We start from the raw sequence: 20,606 nt of genomic DNA, 5'->3' as shown, positions 1-20,606 counted from the left end.
TGAGGGCACCAGTTTTAAGGTGTTATGCAGGTACATTGCTGTGAGAGTGATTCATCTGTTTTAAAATTTCAGTATTAAATCTAAGTGAGCTTTCTATATTTCCTTTTAATCCTTGAAGAGAAATAACTCCAAGTAGAAGGATGGGACAGGGGTCAAAAAGCATCTTGGCAGAAAAGTCCCTCAGAGTCCTGGTGGGTGATGAGTTGGCCATGAGCCTGCAATGTGCCCTTGGGGCAAGAAAAGTCCAACAGCATCTTGAGCTGCACTAGGAGAAGCTTTGGTGAGACACATCTGGAGTGCTGGGTCCAGGGCTGGGCACACAGTACAAGAGAGACAGGGACACACTGGAGTTACTCCAGTGAAGGACTGGGATAAAGGGATGGGAACATCTGACCTACAGCGACAGGCTGAGAGAGCTGAAATAGTTCAGCCTGGAGAAGAGAAGGATCAGGGGGCTTTATCAATGTGTATAAATACCTGATGGGGGGAGTAAAGACAGAGCAAGCGTCTTCTCAGTGGTGCCCAGTGACAGGACAAGAACTAAGAAAAATCTCCTGTCATGTGAGAGTGGTTGAACAGTGGAACAGGTCGCCCAAGGATGTTGTGGAGTCTCCAGCCCTGGAGATGTTCAAAACCAAACTGGACATGGTTCTCCTCTGGTTGACCCTCTGGTCAAAGGAGACCAGGGGATAAGACTAAATGATCTCTGAGGATCCCTGCCAAATTCAGCAATTCTGTGTGATTCTGTTTGTAATTATATTTGAGTCACCACTCTGGAAAAGCACAACTTTCCAACACTCATAGACTTTCAGGTCTCTATAGCTGAGTGAGACAAATCCCATTCAACGATAATGAGAAGAATCCCCTCCAACAGGACTTGATTTCTAAACAAAGAATAAAGTGCAGTGAGGGGACACTAACAAACAAAATTAATAATGAGAAAGACATGTCTCATTTGGAAAGCAGTGCTCATGCCATACCAATTTTTCAAGTATTTTATGGGTTTTTTTCATCACCTGTGATGGTATTCCAACAATGAATATAAGCTTTCTTTAAAATAAAAGATGCATAAGCAGATACTTGTTTTTATTATATTACAGCAAACATCTATCATCATCTCCCTGAGGAAAAAGGTTCAGAGTGTGTTTCATTATTCACTTTAATATTTTCAGCCAATAAAGTAACCAAAATGAAAACAAAATGACTGAGACAAGCTTAAAATGCAATTAAGTATCTTGCAGAATTATTGAATTTGTCCCCTAATAAAGAAAAAATTCTTGTTGACAGAGTTGACTTCTTTAGATTTCTGTTCTAATTTTGCAGAACTATACATGAATATTAAAAATTCAAACTGTTGGGGTACTTTTGATCCCTTTCCACTCAGGTAAGCAGAAGAGAATGAAACAAAGTTCCCTCAACAGAAATTTATTTAAAAATCTTACAAAATGTTCAAACTGAAGTTGCTGTAGCTCTGCAGATCTGACATAATCTGGATCAGAGCGTGATGACTCTCTCCAGTCCTCAGCATCACCTTTGCAGACACCTGAAGTGTGGGTAGGCACATGTTGCCGTATGTCCTCATTCTTCAGGGGCAGAGCCATGACTGCTGACATAATCACTATTATTTCTCAAGCCATCAGAAAAAGAATGCCAGAAAGAGATATTCTAGGGGAAAACATATAAAGAAGCAGAATGGAAAATTTTTGAAGAACTCTTAGAAAGCTCAGCAGACACAGTCGTCTTGGTCACTTGTGTTCTTCAGATCAAATCAAGGTATTGTTTCCCATCTGCTGAAAATGGTTTTCACCATTTGGTATAGGATGAAAGTCATTCACTTTCTTTCCTTTGCTCTCAATAGCTCACAATACACTCTTTCAGCATAGGAAACAAAAAGGAAATACTAAAATAAATCATAATGATAACTTCAACAATCCAACATAAAACTGGAAAGTTAAGAAGTAAAGTACTCTTCTCTGCATTTCCCTTGGCAGTCTGTCAACGCAACCACACCATTCTTCATGCAATATATTGGTTCATGAAGTTTTACAATCCAGAAAAAGATGAATCTTCGTAAGTGAAGAAAAAATGTATCTCACCTTAAAAACAAAAAAAAAGACTTAAAAATACCCCAAAAGCAAAAAACAAAACCAAACAAAAAAATTTCTCCCCCTTCAAAAAACCCCTCACAACCAATATTGAAATTAGCATCCTTGCAGCAAAGGAAATATGTAGAAACTGAACCGTGAGGACAAAATTGATTTTACCTTACTTCAGTCATCTGAAAATTACATGCCTTGGCCATCTTAAATCACCTATTCTTCCTGTATAGGCAAAGAAAAGAAAGAGACACCCCTTGCAAAGATAAGGTCATCTGTTTCCAGGGACAAACCACTTTCAGTTAGTTTTTTAGCCATTTCAGTTATTATTAAAAATTTCTCATCAATGACTCAGAAAGTTGGGCTTCATAAGGATTTCAGTAAGTGTAACAAAAGCTCTGAATCTGTGATTTTCTGCTATACAGACCATCTACAGGGCAGTACCTTATGCGAGAGAAGAGAGAGCAGATGGTGGGAGGGACACAAAGGACACCGGGATCTCTGAGCAGGGACCAGGGGGAACTTCTGCAGATACAGACCTGAATAAATAAAAACTCAACTAATGGACAATCCTTACTTTTTCTATCGAAAGGGGGTGCTGACATCCCTGGAAAGCAGCCAGTAGAACACTTTTCATCAAAAGAGAAAATTTGAATCAAATCCAAACATTTCACGGAACTGCACAGGCTTGGCAAAAAGTGAAATGCAAGGAGAAAATGGTAAAGGCAATCATTTTGGATCAACTGTTTCTACAATGTCAAAGTATTTATGTTTCATTTTAACTGTTACCTTGTGCTGCTTTTTTTAATATAAACCTATATACTGTATACATTTTATACCCATCGTATATTATTTTTATGTCTTATTAATATAAATAATGTTTTGAACATTGCAATGGTTCTGGATGTCAACATTACGGACTTTTTGTTGTATTTAAAATGTAAAATAGTCTTCTTTTTCTTGTTCAAAAAAACCCCTAGAAAATGGAAATTAAAAATCATTGTTTCCACCTAGTTCTTATGTAAAAACTCAACTATGACTTAAGAGTGCTAAGTACAGAGCACTTTAAAACACAGACAAAAATGGATTACATGGCATTTCATTCCATTACTGCTGGAGTGGTCTTTATTTTTAGCAGCCACAGAGACATTTCCACATCCCTAACAAGCACTAAAAGCAGCTGTGATAGAACACAGGCTGAAGACATTTTAACCCGAAAATATGTGTAGCTACCTCACAGTTTTATCTTTGTTTCTCTAATCTACTTGCTTTCTTTTAGTTCCTAAAAAGGAAGGGGCTTCTTGTAGAGCTGAACAGAGTGTAGAAACTTCTGTTTGAAAAAAAAAAATCATGCTTATTTTTGACTCCTGTTTTTAGCTGCTCTTGCTCGGTTGCTTTTTTTGTTTTCCTTGTTTAGGGCGAAAAGTCTGTCTCCCTTCAGTTTTGGCAAGAAGAGCATCAGGTAGTCCACAATGACCTGGGTGACAGGCTGCGTCCTCCCATAGCCCAGCCAGGGGACAGCTCTGTGCTCCGGCTGTCACGGATGATAAGGCAGAGTCATGCAGAGTTGGATGGAGGTATAAGCACTCCTAAAGTACAGCATTCCAAGTAGAGAGATTTATGCTTATTTAGCCCCTCAAAAGCCATTTTTTGCTTTCTTTTTAGAATTTAAATGGATTTATTAAAAAAAAAAAAAAAAAGGTATGTTCTTCTGTTATTATTTCAACACCTACCATTCCCTTTCCCTTCCTACTACCTACCACTTTGGCACTTGACACTCCTGCTTATTTAATATAAATTTTTAAATAGTTTCTACTCCAGAAGGCAGCAATAAAAAAAACAAAAACCAAAAAAATAAAACCAAAGCACTTCTACCTGTATTTTTTCAACAGTTGATGAAGAACAAAGAGAAAAATGTCTCTAAAAAACACAGCTTGCATTTAGATAGACATAGGTTTCTTATTTTTTGATTACATTTTCCAGGGTAAATACATCAAGTTTGCTTTATTAGTATAGCTGTCACAGCAGTGGCAGTGAATCAATCTCAGACAAATTGTTCGTGTCACTTTTGGTTTTCTACACAAAAGTTTTGAAGTTTGTGGTAGCAGAGTCAGGAATTTGTTGACTCTGAACTTGTACGTGGGCAGAAGAAAAGGCATCCTTAGCTTAAATGTTTTCCTCTTGCTTGTTTGTGACCGACCAGCTGTTGAGATGGTCCCTTCGAGTCCGATATTCCTACCACATCTCGTGCTGTTAGGATGAAGGGCTCATCCATCACCATGGGTCATCCAAGAGGCTCCCTGGAACACCCCACAGACTGGGAGGGGGGTACTGGGGGGACTGGGTATGGGACTTGTTATGGGATTCAGGGCAAAAGCGTCTTAGGATTGTGCAAGACTTTATCAGATGTTTAGGGGAGGAACGAAGGTGGGGAGAGGCAGGGATAGAGATGGTCTGGGGAGGCACAGAAATGGAATTACTGGGGGTTTTTTCAGCTTTTTCCTTAATGTCAGAGGATAGCGTTGTAGTTCACCTGAGCTCTGTTTTTATAGCATGGAAATGAGAGGACATTTCATTCCTTGATTCATGGCGGGCACATTTGTGGGTGGGGAGAAGAAGTATTTGAATGTACAAATCTATCTGGGCTAGTGTTGAAGGACAGCTTCAGATGAAGAGCAGCAAAATTAGACATGGTTCCCATCCGTACCAATTTGGAGCCAATTATCTGGAGGCAGGTTTACCTTTGCCAACAGCTTCTGGATGTTTTCCTGAAGGCAACTCGCTGGCTCGTTCGGGCAGGGAGCCCAGGAGCCTGTGTACAGTGTAAATGAGCCTGTGACTCAGACCCACAAGGCAAGAGGAGCGTGTCAGCCCATCCGCATTATTTCCTGTAGGTCGCCTAAAAACATCCTGAAAAGGGAATTGAATGGGAAGGCTGCAGGATGTATGCTGACATAATAACCACTGAAAAGCCTTATTATTTACTGTAGATGTCTGAAATTATTCTAAATCACAGTTCTAATCACTGCACATATAAATGATTTACTGCGGTGTGACAGTGTTCTATATTAAGCCATGACAAGAGGATCCTTATTTCTCTTTGATTTTATTTACAAGGCACAGAAGTGCAGAATTCAAGTTTTATTAGCAACTTATACATAACTTTCCTGTTTACTGACTTTCCTGGAAATTCAGAGCACTAAACAGTCTGAGGAAATGCCTTTGGGGCTGTACTGGAGATGCTGGATTTTGAAAGGAAAGTCCTGGCAGTTTTTGTGTGGAAAAGGTACATCCCTCTGAATGACTGTGCCTCCCTGGGAAATGGTAAGGAATTAAGTTCTAGGAAGTAATGCAAATCTGATCTAACATTGTGAATAATGTATTTCTGTAGCCAAGATTTTGTTTGGTGAATTCTGTGAAAAGAACCCATGAGGTTAGTGGGGACCTCTTCAATGACACACTGGGGAAAGAGCTATGAAATGCAAGAATCCATGTTAATTTAACCCCATTACGATGGTAGCTAACTTCTATTTCTGTCTCTCCCAATGGAGACATTAAGAAATTAAGACTTGCAGGGAACAAGCTACCCTTTCTCTCCCCTTCACAGTGTAAACCTCAGTACAGGTGAATCTAGATATTTTCAAAGAATTGAAGGCCAGCCCCATAAATCAGAATTCCAAGCACAAATGCTCAAGCAATTCCTTGAGATAAAAATATAGTAAGTTTAGGAGTGAACAAGGGAGCTAAAACCATACCTCTCCAAGTGATTGCTGGATGAGACTCCCACACACAGTGTCAACAGCACTGCAATACTGACTGTCTTATAAGAATTAATTGAAAGGGATGGGTGGAAGGTATTGAGGAAGAAAAGAAAAACTTTGCTGGTGTTTCTGGGACTAGACTCTGCAGATTTTGGGGGAAGATAAGTGAGAAGGCAAACATATCACCGTAAAAAACTCTGGAGTCATGGAGGAAACAGGGACAAGAGACAGGCTCTTCATTCTTTCTGTAGAAGTCAAGGCTTGAAGTGCATCATCAAGTCTGGTTGAAAAGCACTTATAATACATGCTGAAGTTCTGGACTAGTGAAGTAATCAGTACAATTTTGTTTTACTTCAATAGAAGAGGGTCTCCTCCCAGCATTTTTTTTTTTTTTTTTGAGGGCTCGTTCAAGGACTTTGAGTGTCAGGAGTCATCAATCTGCCAATACTATAATCAAATTGTATTTAAAAAGTCATTATAATTCTGTTCTCTCTGCAAATAAAGGTAGTAAAGAAACAGAATGTTAAAACATTGATAGATGCTTAGGTCTTGACCTCTTATTTCCTTTTTTTATTAACTATGTGAAAAATTATTTTGTTATCTGAAAAATATGAATACTCAAGAGGTTGCCTGGAATAGTTAATACCTTCCAAGTGCAATGAGTATTATTTGTTCCTTTCCTTAAAGATGAATGAAGAAAGCAAACAAACAAGTAAGCAAACAAATGAAAACTGGGGTTCTTTTGGAAAAAAACGAAGGCTATGAGAAGTCATAAGGAAATCTTGCTGTGTGATATACCTGTTTCACCATGGGTGGTAAACCTTGTGGTCATAAATTAAAATGCATTTCAGGAAAACAAGGTGAGCATAGAGAGCTTCCAATTAAAGCTTCTGAATGGAAAGTTTATTTCATGCCTTTCTTATTATCAGTTCAGAGTAGAGTATAGTGCTGCTAGATATGTTGATGGGAATTTGTAAACTTTTGTATAGCTTTTTGGTGTTTATTGGATGGGAACCCCAGAAAAGAAAAAGAAAAACAAAAAAAAATTGGGGAGTGGGATGCAGGGGAGATGGATTCGCATGGAAATAGGCCAAGACAGGCTTAGTGAAGTGAGCTGAGGTCAGTGGGGTTGAGGGGATAGAGAGGAAAATAATATTGGAGCCACTAGAAAGGAATACTTTCTCCTTAGGATTTTGAGGTGAGGGAAATGCAGGTACAAATATGAAAGAAAAAGAAAAAAGGAAGCCTTAGGAAAAAGGGTTGAAAACCTGGGTGGAGTAAGATAGATCTGCTGAGGGAAGGATGTCTCCATAAAGACCATTCCAATCTGACATGGCAAGTTTGGATTTTAAGATGGAGAGAAGCCCATGGAGGTAGAGTTGGTTAAAACTCCCCCATCTTTTGTATGCTCCTTTGCCAGTCTGCTGCATCTGAATTTGAGCCAACTGTGAAGCACTGAACTACTTATTGCAACATCTGATCTGTGTTTTGATCAATTCCTTTGTATCGATCAATCTTCATCAAGTCGGAGGCCTCTTCCAGCCCTGTTTGGAGAAGAATTCCTGAGCACGTCAGTCAATCTGGGGCTTGTTGTGATCTCCCTGGGGAGGACCCTGAGCAGATTTAGGTCACCTCCAGTGATCACTGTTCTCTACCAGCTGAGGCTCTGGAATTGTCACCTCATGGCAGCGGCACTAGTTTCAGTCCAAACCACATTTGCTTATGTCCTGGTAGAGCTCTAATGCTTTAACCTGATGAAATAGAAATAGCTCTTCATAGTTTTCATTAGCCACTTGTATTCTTGCTATTAAGCAAGTCGTATTTGCCTTGTTATAATTGCAGAGCCTCAGTAAATATATAGAAAGAACTGGGGAATGGCAAGAAGCTTTGGTAAGGCCCTCTTCTTGAGAGACTATGAAAGGGAACTAATTTGATTCTATCACGGAGGCATCCAGACAATTTCACCATGTCTTGATGCAATTATGAAAGCAAAATGAGAACTAAAGCCCCATTTACTCAGAATGGGAGATTTGTACTCTAATTCTGACTAATTCTGTCAAGTGCCTTTTGACAGGTGAAGGAATTACTGCAGTTTGTTCACTTTCACACTGGACGACACTCAGTCCTGTAGAAAAAACATTTTTGTACTGTTTACTTGGATAAAATTCAGAAGTTCTTGGGAAATTGAATGGTTCCTAGCTATTCAAATTGGGCCACGGCACAGGACCAAGACGTAGTGTGTGATACTCGATGCCATTTACATGTTACCATGCTCCCTGGTGTGATTTCTCTTCTATGTTCACCAATGTCCGGATCAAATGGTAGTTGGGTATCATCATCCTGCTCATAGGGAGGCGAATATTTAATTAAAAAAATGCCTAGTTGTCCACACATACTTAATTAGATTCAACTCAACCTGCAGACAAGTTGTTTGCTTTTTTATCATCACAGACTTCCCAGACACCTGAATTCTTTTCCTGGTAAAGTCAAGCTTGTTTTTCCCTGATTCTAGTAGCAATTGAAGAACTTAATTCCTCTCTGAGATCAAGAGATAGGGAGTAGGATATTGGTCTAGTATATTTTGACTGTGTTTAATTGAAAAATGAAAGATTAGCATGCAAATGTCATTGTTTGACCTTCTTTAATAGGCAAAGTAGTAGATATATTTTGCACACTGTGTTTGATTTTCTACATTAATTTCACTTCCCTGTCTCAAAAGAATATTAGTTCATTGCTTACTGTTGCAATACCCTGAATTCATTCTACCTTTTCTTGTCAAGAATACCACATTTACTGAAATTACTGTTGCTTCCATTATTCAAACTACTTTGGATGGTAAAGAAACATTAACAATAGATAAATAGTTGGTTGCACTGAGAGAAGCACTACAGAAGTTCCTGGGCAGGTTTTTGTCACATTAAGTTACCAACTGGATAATAACCCACAGGTAACAGAGAAGTGACTGCTGAATACTTTGGTTTAGATTGCAGAGCTTGTAATAATAAACTTCTATTAATTTTTCTCTAAGCAAGGGCATAATATTCTTTATAAAAAAGAAGGAATTAAAAAAATTAGCATCTAGTTGTCACCTTGAGCAAGATGATATTAATATTCGTAATTCCTAGTTTCCTTTGCTTTATTTGGATGTGCACCTGCCTTTGAGGCAGATGGGGGATCAAACTTAAAACAGATTATGAAGCAAAAAGGAAAATGGTTAATTTATATAGAAGTCAGAGAAATATCTTTGGAGAAGAGTTTGTTACTCACAGTGTTAACTCAACTTAGTTGAACTTGCTGATATTGCAATCTTCATCCATCTCAGTCTGGGGGGGGGGTGTGTAAAAAAAAGAACTGATCAATGTTCTTTACAACTGCTTTGTTTTGTTTAGAAGTGACAACACTCATTACCGCTCCCCTTATAAATCACTTTACACATTAGCATAGCACGACCAAATTGCTTCTCATTTCTCTCTGAGAATCATTAGTAACTCTCCAAATCTCAGATAATTATATCTTAGATTTTTTTAAACACCACCTGTGTCACTTTTAAAGCTTTCCAGAAACTGTTTTGGGGAAAAAAAAGAGGACAACTTTTCAAGTCTCATTTGCATATGATTCCCACAAGCTTGTTCTCCAAGTATTCAGTTGAACTACAGCAAGAAAATGCCTTAACTCGCAAAGCTTTATTGGCACTCTGCTTCCAATTGTCAGAGCAATAACTTTATCTACAGTGTTATACATTCCTGAACACTAAAGATTTCTTTCTGCCTTCCTGCATTTTGGGTTTTTTTTGGTTTAAGTTTTGCAGTGGAAAGAAATCTTTCTGCTTTAAAGGTCTCCTGGCTTTTATACTGCTCTCCTTAAATCTGGCTTCTGTTTCTGAAAACTTGGAAAAATCCCTTTGGCTGCTGAGCTCATACAACAAAATATAAATGTCTAGTTAATTACAGGGATATATAAATGCTAGTAGGTCATCTAAATTTCTGGTTGGTTTTGACTGAATTGCGAACATACCTACCTTCCACTTGTAGTTTACTCTGGAGAGTACTGTACCTACACACCCGTCAGTGTAATTATTTGTATAATCACGTTCAGCTCTCCACAGTCAAAAGGAATCAGCTTAGAAAAGAGATCTTATGGAAAATGTTAATGCTAATGGCATCAATTAGAATAAAACTGGTTAAGGAACAATTTGCACAAGCAGTGGAAAGGGCAAAAACTTTTGGCCACAGGGGCTGGGTAACAGCTGGAATCAGGATGGGGAAAGAACGAGCTTCATCATATCTGATTTTAGCATAATTTAATCTTCTGCTAATCCAAGGGTCTATAAAATAAACTTTAAACTAACATGAGTGAAACCCCAACAATTTTATTTCAAAGGGAAGACACAAAAAGCGTTAATTCTAATTCCAGGAACTCTTTCTTTAGGTATCTCCAACCAAATACTGCCTTAAACACACACATAAACATAAAACCCCATATTAAAAAGATATTTAAGCAGTTAGAAACAAAATGCAGAAAGTATTCTTTCCATTCTAGCTGCTTTTCACCACTTACATTATGATAGGAAGACTGTACTGACATGCTTTATCTATAAAAAAAATCTTAGAAAACCTGAATCAATACCTATGAGATGTTTTGAAACACTTGGATGAAAGGTACTATAAAACTAAAAGGTGTTATCCTTACTTTGACACTAATATTTACCTTTAAGCTTGGACTTTTGGCATAGTTTTCAATCTCTGTTCCCATTTAAGGAAAGCAATTATGCACAACTTTCTAGTGGGGAAAAACCAGAGCTAATGTTCTCCATTTACCATTCTTGTTTGTTATACATTGTACGTTATTAACATCTTGACCTTCTCAGGAGAGCCACAGATACATAATGCATCAGAATAATATTTGGTATGCTACCATGTAATTAAGTTCATTGTAAGGGGGAATAAATAATACTTTTGAGAGAGAAAAAGCAGGTGCTTAAATGGCCTGAAGAACATACCACTGAACAGGCTAACAATTTCTTCTTGTCCCTTTCAACCCATCCACAATGAAAAAAAAAAAAGATATTTTATACACAGACGCAATATACAAAATAAAAATAAGACCAGTGATATTTTACAATCTCATTTCACTTGAAAATAAGGAAGAAATGGGTGTAGTGGCAAGAACAAATAGTTCAGCTAGGTTTTCTGATTTCTGCCAGTGTTTTCTTACAGAATTATTTGACTTCTCTGTACTCCAGGTTTCCTATCTGAACGACAGAGAAATCAGTCTTCACCCTCCTGGCAACCATTTTATGAGGCTGATTTGGCATTTACAATATGCCCATCTATGGGCATTTTTTTAAATGCAATATATGTCTTCTCTTGTTTCTGACTCATTTTGTTAATGCATTAGTGTTTCACCTCTGAATTCTGTGGTTTAACTAGAATAACCTTGCATCAATTTGCAATCCAATATGGTTTTAGTTACGCTAGTTTTCAAGCTGCTTGAAGTATGCACATGGGTTTATCAGGATTCACAATTCATCTAACAGAGACAAGCTGAACTCCTTCGTGGTTTAGGATGACTGTCACAGTTAAACATAATCTTGTCTAAGCCCTCCTGCTTTTGTCCTCGACTTTGTCACACAGACTCTGTCAAGATCATCCTCTCCTCTATTAATCTGCCATTTCACAGGAACACTTGCCAAATCCAGTTGCTTTTCCTCACCTCAAAAATTTCTACATTTTATCCATCTCTACAGCTCCGCTAAGCCCAGATGTAGATGTTTGTTGTCGCTTGTCACTGCTGGTTCAAGCTTTAATGCTCTTTAATGTCATTAGCGCTCATAGCACTTTCAGAGGACTTTAATTCTAATAAAACCCTGCAATATCATTTATCTGACTCTCTGGCTTGATGAGCCACCCATGGAGGTGAGCAAACACCACTGCGATGGATTTCATGTCATCCAAGCTTCTTTCTTTCACCTTTTGTTTTGAATTCAAAGCATGCCGCCTGCATCCCCTTGCCTTGCAACCTTCCTCCAATTTCATTCTCACCATTTCTCCTCTTTCTCCCTCTCTTTGCCCACCCAGCTCTCAAGGCATGGAGTGAAATGGGGCTGGAAAGGAAAAGAGAAGCGGTGAGGAAAGGAATTGAGCCTTCAGCTACAACTCAAGGGTATGAGTATGCTGCACGATGGGTAACACTAACACACTTAAATCCACCACTGGAGTAATGAACCATGATAGCTTCCAAGTGACTACCTTGTCTTCACTAAAATTATGACTAAAAGACAAGAAAAGCAATCAAATCCATATATTTCTCCATGTTTATCAGCTGGCATCTCTGCAGGTCTTTTTGCTAGCCCCAACAAACGCTGCCCAGTTTTGAATCCCTTTATCTTCTCTGCCTAGAGAGGGAAAGAAAATGCAGTTTTCCATGCAGCAAAGGAAGGCAGAGAGGGGTAGTTTGAATCCTGACTGCAAGAAACTAATAAAACGTTCATAAAAAATTTCAGTGTTATGATCTAACTCCATACACATAACGTATACCAAAGAAATGAGAGGGACTTATGGTTCATGGTAAGTAGGGCAGACGAGCTGGATGTAAAGTTTCTTGGATGGTTCCCACAGCGGTGAGAGTTTTTCAGAACATTAAAGTGTGTGAGCAAATGTGACTTTTCTTCCCCTAACTGGCAGCTTGCAGCCAGGGGTGTAGCTATTGGAGGCAATCAGAGCAGTTCTGCTCTGGGGAAAACTTCCACGGGATGGCGAACATATTTTTAGGTATTTAAAAGACATAACAATGTAGAGGGAGCATGTCTTCAAGTAGGACTTGTGGCAGTCATTTTGCTGCAGAGCTTTTCAGGAAGAGCTGGCTTTCACTGAGAAACACCAAATCACAAATGCAACTCTCATTGCCAGCTACTTCATTCTGCCACACTTATTTTGCTGATGAGATGCTCTTCACGACGCTGGCAAAAGCAACAGACCGTGGCTGTGGACACTGTGGGAGATCATACTTTTTTTTTTTTTTTTGCTTCTGTTTGTGGACTCATAAGCCTGCAGCAAATAAGCTGTTGCACCATTCACTGTCATACAAATCCCCATCTTTAGTCCATGTATCGTGACAGGGCCAGGTTTCTTGAACACATGCTTCTTGGGCAGCCTGGGGACATAAATATCCAGAATGCCTGCAAAGTTATAAATGCCAAATACCCTACAGCTTGTAGGGAAGTGAATACATTTAGAGGAAGGGCTAGAAATAGCACAACTAAAATTTTGTGAGATTTAGTTAGCAATGCCGTGACACTGACCTTACAATAACACGTCAAATCACTCACAACTGGATGGGAGAGAGGGATCTATAGACTATAAATACAGAAGTAAATAAAAAAGACCCTTCTCTGGCCTTGAAAATGAGTAACATATCATGGGTCACATATAGATGACTGGCTGTGCTGCTCCTTCGTCGTGACTGGGTATAGCCTGGGAATAAACTGGTTTGTACGGGACAAAGCCATCCCAGGAAGAGGGATAAGAAACTAATAGCATTGGCTATCATATGGCCATGCTCCAGCCTAACCCTGAAGCCTAACCCTAAAACCTTGCCCTATTTAGTGTGCTAGTTTAGCATTAGTACAATAAATAAATAAACAGATTTTCATCAGTGTGCACCCTTCTGTCCATGTGTAAATACAAACAGACCCACCTATTCCAGTGTGCCATACAAATGTTTCTGGTTTGCCTCCATCAATCATGTTACTTATAATTGGTTTCCTAATTAGTCTACGCCAGCTTACAATTGTTTCTGTGTTGTATTTCTCAGTCATACTTGTTTTCACATGACAGAGAAGACTAATTCTGCCCACCCCAGGAGTTACTACATGAAAAGTTTCAGTTTGGGCTCAGCCAGTGTTTAGATTATATGATTCTCATGGTCCCTTGTGGGCTTGCAAGTACAAAAAATTTCTTGAAATATCTCTTGAAATGACCTTGCAGAGGTTTTTTTATTTTTTTTAGGGAAAATTTCCTTTATAATTACATATTTACAATGCAGTATTTATGAAGAACATAAGTAAGAATGTCCTTGAGTTAAATGGATACTTGTTTATTATCACCCAGTATGTTTTCTTTTGACGTATTAGGATGTAGAGCAGAATGATTTATGGCGCATCAGCAGTAAGTACAGTAGATTATCTCGGCTTGGAAGAATAAAAAAAAATGAATAAATGCATGCAATATTTTGCAGTATAATAAGAACTACTATTTAAAAAGCTTGATTTAATCAGGCACAGGCTATCCTGGTTTCAGATGAACACTATGTTCTTTCCTGAGGCATGTAAAAAAAAACCCTTTTATGTAAAAAAATGAAGCAGTAAAAGTAAATCTCTCCTTAAGCAAGCACTTTCAAGATTTCTGGACTACTTATGGTCAGCTTTATATTTAGAACTAAACTGGGCTCTTTTATTTAAAAAAAAGAAAAAAAAAAGTTGAAGTACAGCTCTGAAATTACCAAAGAAAAATATTTAGCTTAATATGAACTCTTTTTTTAAATTTTCATAAATGAGAACCAGGAAAATGCCACCTTTTGAATCAGATTTGGGCTGAGAAATGTCTTTATGTCTAAAACTTAAAATTTTATTCGGAAGGAAAGCTATTTTCCATAGAATTAAGCTTAAGAATGTTTCACTTTATAGATGCAATAAACACAGCACATTACCTATAGCACTAGTCATCTCCAGAAAGGATGTTCCTTTTAGGGTTATATAAATTACTCCCTGGAGGTGCCTTATTCTCTCCTTCAACAATAAAGGGTGGCTGGGGTGACTAGGTAAGTTGGACAACTGATTTCAGACACCTGTGTTATGAATCCAACCCCTAAGGAAGAAATAGCAACCTATATATGCACAATTCTGTGAATTTAATTTCTCATACTTCACTTTGTACAGGATATTTCACACAAATATAATTGATGATGTGGAAGGAAAATAATACGAGGAGGGGGGAAGTCTATAATTCCAGCATTTTTCTGCTATTAAGATGCATCTGTCAGCTGAATACTCACCTGGAGGAAGCAGGACTCCACTTTTCCCTTTGCACATTTAAAGCTGGTCCACAAGTAAAGACGAACTCTTACTGGAAGAAAGAGTTGAGGATCTGCAGTGTACACTCTTAGTAGATTATTTGGAGGTCAAAAGCAATCAATTTCAAAGTCAGCAGTAGGACAGCTATGTTACATAAGATGCAATATGCCTGAAATAGCAGTATCACAAGAACTCCGTGAAACTGTTGTATAGAAAAAGCTATATAAAGGCAAAGCATTATTTATTTACTATGATGTTGATTCCACTTGATTTTGCTTAAATTTTTTTTCAAAATTAGGACAAGAAGGTAAGTGCAAGAAAAAAAGCAATCCAAGCCATCTACTCTGGAGTCCTTCAGAGGAAGCTATTTCTCTCCCTTATCAAGAGCAGTGATTTGTGTTCATTCCTCATTATACGGACAAGTTTAAGGAGACAGGACCTAACCCAGAACTGTTAGAATATAGGGCTGAGATGGGTGTAGGTGTGCCTGAATGTCCTTGTAAATGGTATAACTTTCACTAAACATCCACAGATGTTCTGCTTATAGCAAGCAGAAGATGAGCTACAATATCACACCTAATAAAGGTCTAATAAAACTATACCCTGAATGGGTCTGATCTGCTATACAAGACCAGGACATCTGCACAGCTCATACTCGGAGGAGAGCTGGACAGGAGCATCGCAAACAGCAAAACCACAGCAATTTGCTCCACTCAGTGACATTAACCAACATTTCTGCTGGGAAGTAAACCCCTTCCCCCCCTCACTAAGAATTAGCCATTTAAGTAACCTTATACTCTGCTTTCATCCTTCCTTTTATTGTATTTTGGCCTCCCTAACAGCACCATCCCAAAACTCAGATTCAAGACTGGTGTACTTATAAAAACCTTAGATCTTTCACAACTAGGCCAACAGTCTAAGGTAAAAGACAGAGCAATCACAGCAGGACTTTTCATTCTACACTGGAAGAAAGACGGAGCTGCATTTCCCTTCTCGATTACAAATACTCTCACTGGGTCTGACTGCAATCTCTGCTTCCTCAGTCTCTTCTGCCTCACCTGTGTGGGACCCGTGAGAAACTCAGCCCAAACACACAACAGTGTGCTTTAGTTCAAGGACTCCAGAGTCTATGTTGTCTTTGAGGAAAGTAAGTTTAAGGGTTCATTTCTGCACAGATGCTGGAGTGGTCAATGGAAAGTAGAAACTTACGTGGATAAACTGTGCCTAGTATCTTTCCAGTGCTCTCAGCGGAGTATAGGAGAAATAGCACAAAAGCAAGGTCAGTGCCTGTGACTCACAAGATTCAATTTTCTTCAAAGCAAGAAAAAAGCAGATTTTTTTTTTTTTTAAAAAAGAAGAAATTACACCTTTTTTTATTAGAAGTCATGGGGAAACACAAAGGCCATGATTAAAAAAAAATATAGCTTAGAATAAAGTCATTTTAAGATACTTCAGAGTTGGAGTTGTCTCATTTTCTTGTAGATATATGCAGCAGAGAGACTTTCAGTAACCAAAACGGCAAAGTTGGTCAGTCTTTTGGGAAACAGTAGGAAGGAACAGGCACTTTGACGATGCACTTCATTGAACATGCTTTGGATGTCTACCTTAGGACAAACTGAATCTTCCTGCATTTTATCAGATGAATTCCAAACTGCAAATCTTTTCTGAAGGTTCCAACAAAAAATTTGGAAAGGTAAAATGTATTGGAAGAACAACCTTCCCCAGAACAACCTTCCCAATAAAATGCCATTGTTTTCTTTGCATTGATTCCAAAAACAAACAAGCATGAAAAAAAAAGTTATTAATGGACTGAATCATCCTCTGAAACAAGAAAGAACATCAGTCACAGCAGCCTCCCTGCATGCCAAACGTGCACAGAGTGATGCAGCCAGCCCCGACGGAAGGCAATTGAGTGACGATATTTTGAGGGAATATTGGGCATGCAATACATCTTACTCCTTTACAGAAACTGGCATTAACCTGATGTGAGTCCTTTGGAAGTAATAACCTTGTGTGCAATAAGATGAATTTCATATTGGCTTGCTTATTGTCATATTTTTCCTCATGACCATATTGGTTTCAGATAAAACAATTTTTTTTTTTTTTCTTTCTGGAAAACAGACAAAAGGAAAAAGAAGTGAACTGACTGACAGAAGACACTTGATTTGTTATGAGACAGTCAGACTCAAAAAGGTATTTATGATGAGAGCCATCTGCCTTAGTGCAGGTCCCAAGCACTTAGGGGTTAGATTCAGCTTGCACATTAAGGAACTTGTGTGTCTTCATGCACGTGTCCAGATGAGAGCTGGTTATCTGACCTGTCATTATAATTAATAGATATCTACTCAGTAGAGTTAGTGAAGTTTAGAAAGCAATTCACCTTGCCTAAATACTAGACAACCATAAGTTGTTGGGAGGGGACCCAGCCGGGACAGCTGACCCCCACTGACCCAAGGGATATCCCAGACCATAGGACATCATGCTCAGCAGATAAAGCTGGGGGAAGAAGAAGAAGGAAGGGGGCACGTTGGGAGTGATGGTGTTTGTCTTCCCCAGTCCCCGTTGGGCGTGATGGAGCCCTGCTGTCCTGGAGATGCTGAACTCCTGCCTGCCCGTGGGGAGTGGGGAATGAATCCCTTGGTTTGCTTTGCTTGTGTGCATGGCTTTTGTTTTGCCTATTAAACTGGCTTTACCTCAGCCCATGAGTTTTCTCACTTTTACCCTTCCGATTCTCTTCCCCATCCCACCGGTGGGAGTGAGGGAGTGGCTGGGTGGTGCTGACCTGCCGGCTGGGGTTAAACCATCACACAGGCCTAAAAGTAAGTTGGCTGATATTGTGAATGCCTTTAGTCCTGAAATGGTGACAACATGAAGACCACCCAGCAGTGGTGCTCTGGATGAGGTAGGTAGCTGAACATCATCACAGTTTGACAAGAGTATTTTCTGGGTATGGTATTGAACATAGTCTTTTTTTTTTTCTTTTCTTTTCTTTTTTTTTTTTTAAACCAAAGAGAGAAATCAGCATTTGTCAGGTTCAGTGGTGTTGAGACACAAGGAAAAAGTCAGAGCTGTGGATGTTCAGAGGTTTGAAGAGAAGATTTGATCCTGTTGCTGTAGGCTAAGGTACCTAAAGCTACCTGTCCTTGATGCAATACTTCAAGTCTCTCTTAAAGAATCAAAACTGTGAAGGCATATCACTGGGAAGTCATTAATAAAAAAGTGGAAGTGGAAGCTTGCTTGAAAAAATGAACGATGTGCCTCACAGTGAGCCCATCACTCAAGGAGACAAGCCTTCTAAGTGTTGATCATGGGCAAAACAGCCCTTAGATCCAAAAGAACTGTAGTTCACTATCATGAAAAAAAACACTTTACTCTAAAGCAGTGTTTTGAATTTGAATATATCCTTAAACTATTACTTACATTTTTTTCCTTTTGCCTATGTACTAAAATGGAAATTAAAAAATCTAGAAGAAAAAAAAAAAAGAAAGAAATAAAAAGTGCACTGGGAGATACTGATAAGAACAGTTCAAGTAAATTGATAGGAATTATGTTCCATAGCATAAACATTACTGGTTTTCTGCCTTGCACCATGAAAAAGGAAAAGAGTTGTTGGGTATTTAAGGTTTCTCAAGCCAAAAAACACTGGCTTCAGAGAGTGTGAGGGGCTCAGGAGTATTCAAATATGATGCAGACACTCAAGCAAAACATGAATTACATACAAATAGGGGATGGAATTTCTGTGGCACATCATCCAAGGCTGGGTTATACTCACTATTTTCTTGTTTAGCTCATTTTTAGCCACTAGCCGTTGCCCTGTTGATGACATCATTTTGCCGAGCTGAAAACCTACCATGTCTATTCACCATATTTTGCTGCTGCATCAGTCTGGCAGCATAGGAATTCATGAGGATGGACAATTACTTTGACCTTACTGTAGTAATGTCAAACATATTGATTCAACTGCTTTCCTATTATAGTACAAGGGAATGAGCCAACTATGGCAAGTGTTTTTAACGGCACTAATAGACAGTACAGTGTGTTCTAGTACTAGATAAGAGCTTTGCCTGTTGTGGTACTTGAGTGCCCATCCTGCTAGATGCAATCAATAGTAGACTCATTCGCATTTTAACAGAATCCACAAAGATAGCAGCACATTCTGCGTAGTTTAAAACCACTAGCTAACCAAGCCACAAAGCCGTCCAAGGAAGAACTGCGTTGTAGAAATGCACCTAGGAAAAATCAGAGGCAAGGATCACTATGAGTAGACTCCAGCAGTGCAAGGGTAAGGACAAATCTCAAGCAGTGCTGTGATCAGATCATCAGACAGCTTAGCTTAATTACTGTGAATGTGAGATGGTCACCCATGAAGTTTCAGAGGCGCAGCTACCATACTACTAGAATTCATCCTGACACATACTTCCCAAAAGTCTGTTAGGTGCCAATGGAAACAGGCTGAAAGATGCTATAAGGCATGCATTAGCGTCTTAATGCACTGTCTTGACCAGCTTTCTCCCTTGTAGCCACGATATATCCAGCCTAGAATGAGACTGGTAATTCTCAGCTGCAGAAGTCTGGTCAATGTGATGGTGTGGTCCATATAAAATGTGATGAAGCTTTCTGCTCAGTTATTGGTGGACATGGAGGAAAATGGACAATGACTTCTAGCTGGTATTTAAGCTTTTAAAATCCTAATCCTAAAATTTGAACAAAATGTTATTCGAGTCCCACCTGAAAGTTCATTAACATGTGTTGGTGGGTTGACACTGGCTGGATGCCAGGTGCCCACCAAAGCCACTCTATCAGTCTGCCTCCTCAACTGGACAGGGAAGAGAAAATATAATGAAAGGCTTGTTGGTCAAGATAAGGGCAGTTTAATAAAGCAAAAGCAAAGTCCATGTGTGGAAGCAAAGGAAAACAAAATATTTTATTCTCTACTTCCTATCAGCAGGCAGTGTCTGGCCACTTCCCAGGCAGTAGGGCTTCACTATATGCAGTGATTGCTCCAGAAGACAAACATTGTAACAACAAATGCCCCCCCTCCTTCTCTTTTCTCTTAGATTTTATTGCTGAGCAGATGTCATATGGTGTGGAATATCCCTTTGGTGAGTTTGGGTCAGCTGTCCTGCCTATGTCCCCTCCCAAGATCTTGCCCACCCCCAGCCTCCTGGTGAGGGGGGAATGTTGGAGAGAGAGCCTTGATGCTGTGCGAGCACTGCTCAGCTTTGGCCAAACCACTGGTGTGTTATCAACACCTTTCCAGCTACTGATAGGGAGCACAGCACTAGGAGGGCTGCCATGGGGAAAATTAACTCCGTCTCAGCCAGACCTGATACAGATGTCAAAATGGAAAGAAGGAGAGGATCTTGGAAGAATTAAATGACAGACAGAAACATCTTGTTAAGCTGCAGCAGAGTCAGAAAAGAATGAAATTTCAGCAGGAGCACAGTAGCGAAGCAGACTGCTTAACCTGGGAAAGACTGTCATCTTGTAGAAATATATACTGCTTCTTTGCCGTTAAGAATTAAGGGCTGTATCAGAACATCTGTTACAAAGAAAAAAATGAGCGGGCATAAGTGAGGTCTAAAGTAAAGTTATTTGAGAGACATAACAGCAGATCAAAAGGTCAAAAATCCTCCTTAGCACTGTTTGTTCAAGAGAAGGCATACCAGTTTCAGTAGT

This window comes from Buteo buteo, chromosome 2 (assembly GCF_964188355.1).
Source record: "Buteo buteo chromosome 2, bButBut1.hap1.1, whole genome shotgun sequence".
Taxonomy (NCBI): domain Eukaryota; kingdom Metazoa; phylum Chordata; class Aves; order Accipitriformes; family Accipitridae; genus Buteo; species Buteo buteo.
The sequence above is the reverse complement of the archived record's forward strand: the minus strand, read 5'-3'. Positions refer to the sequence as shown.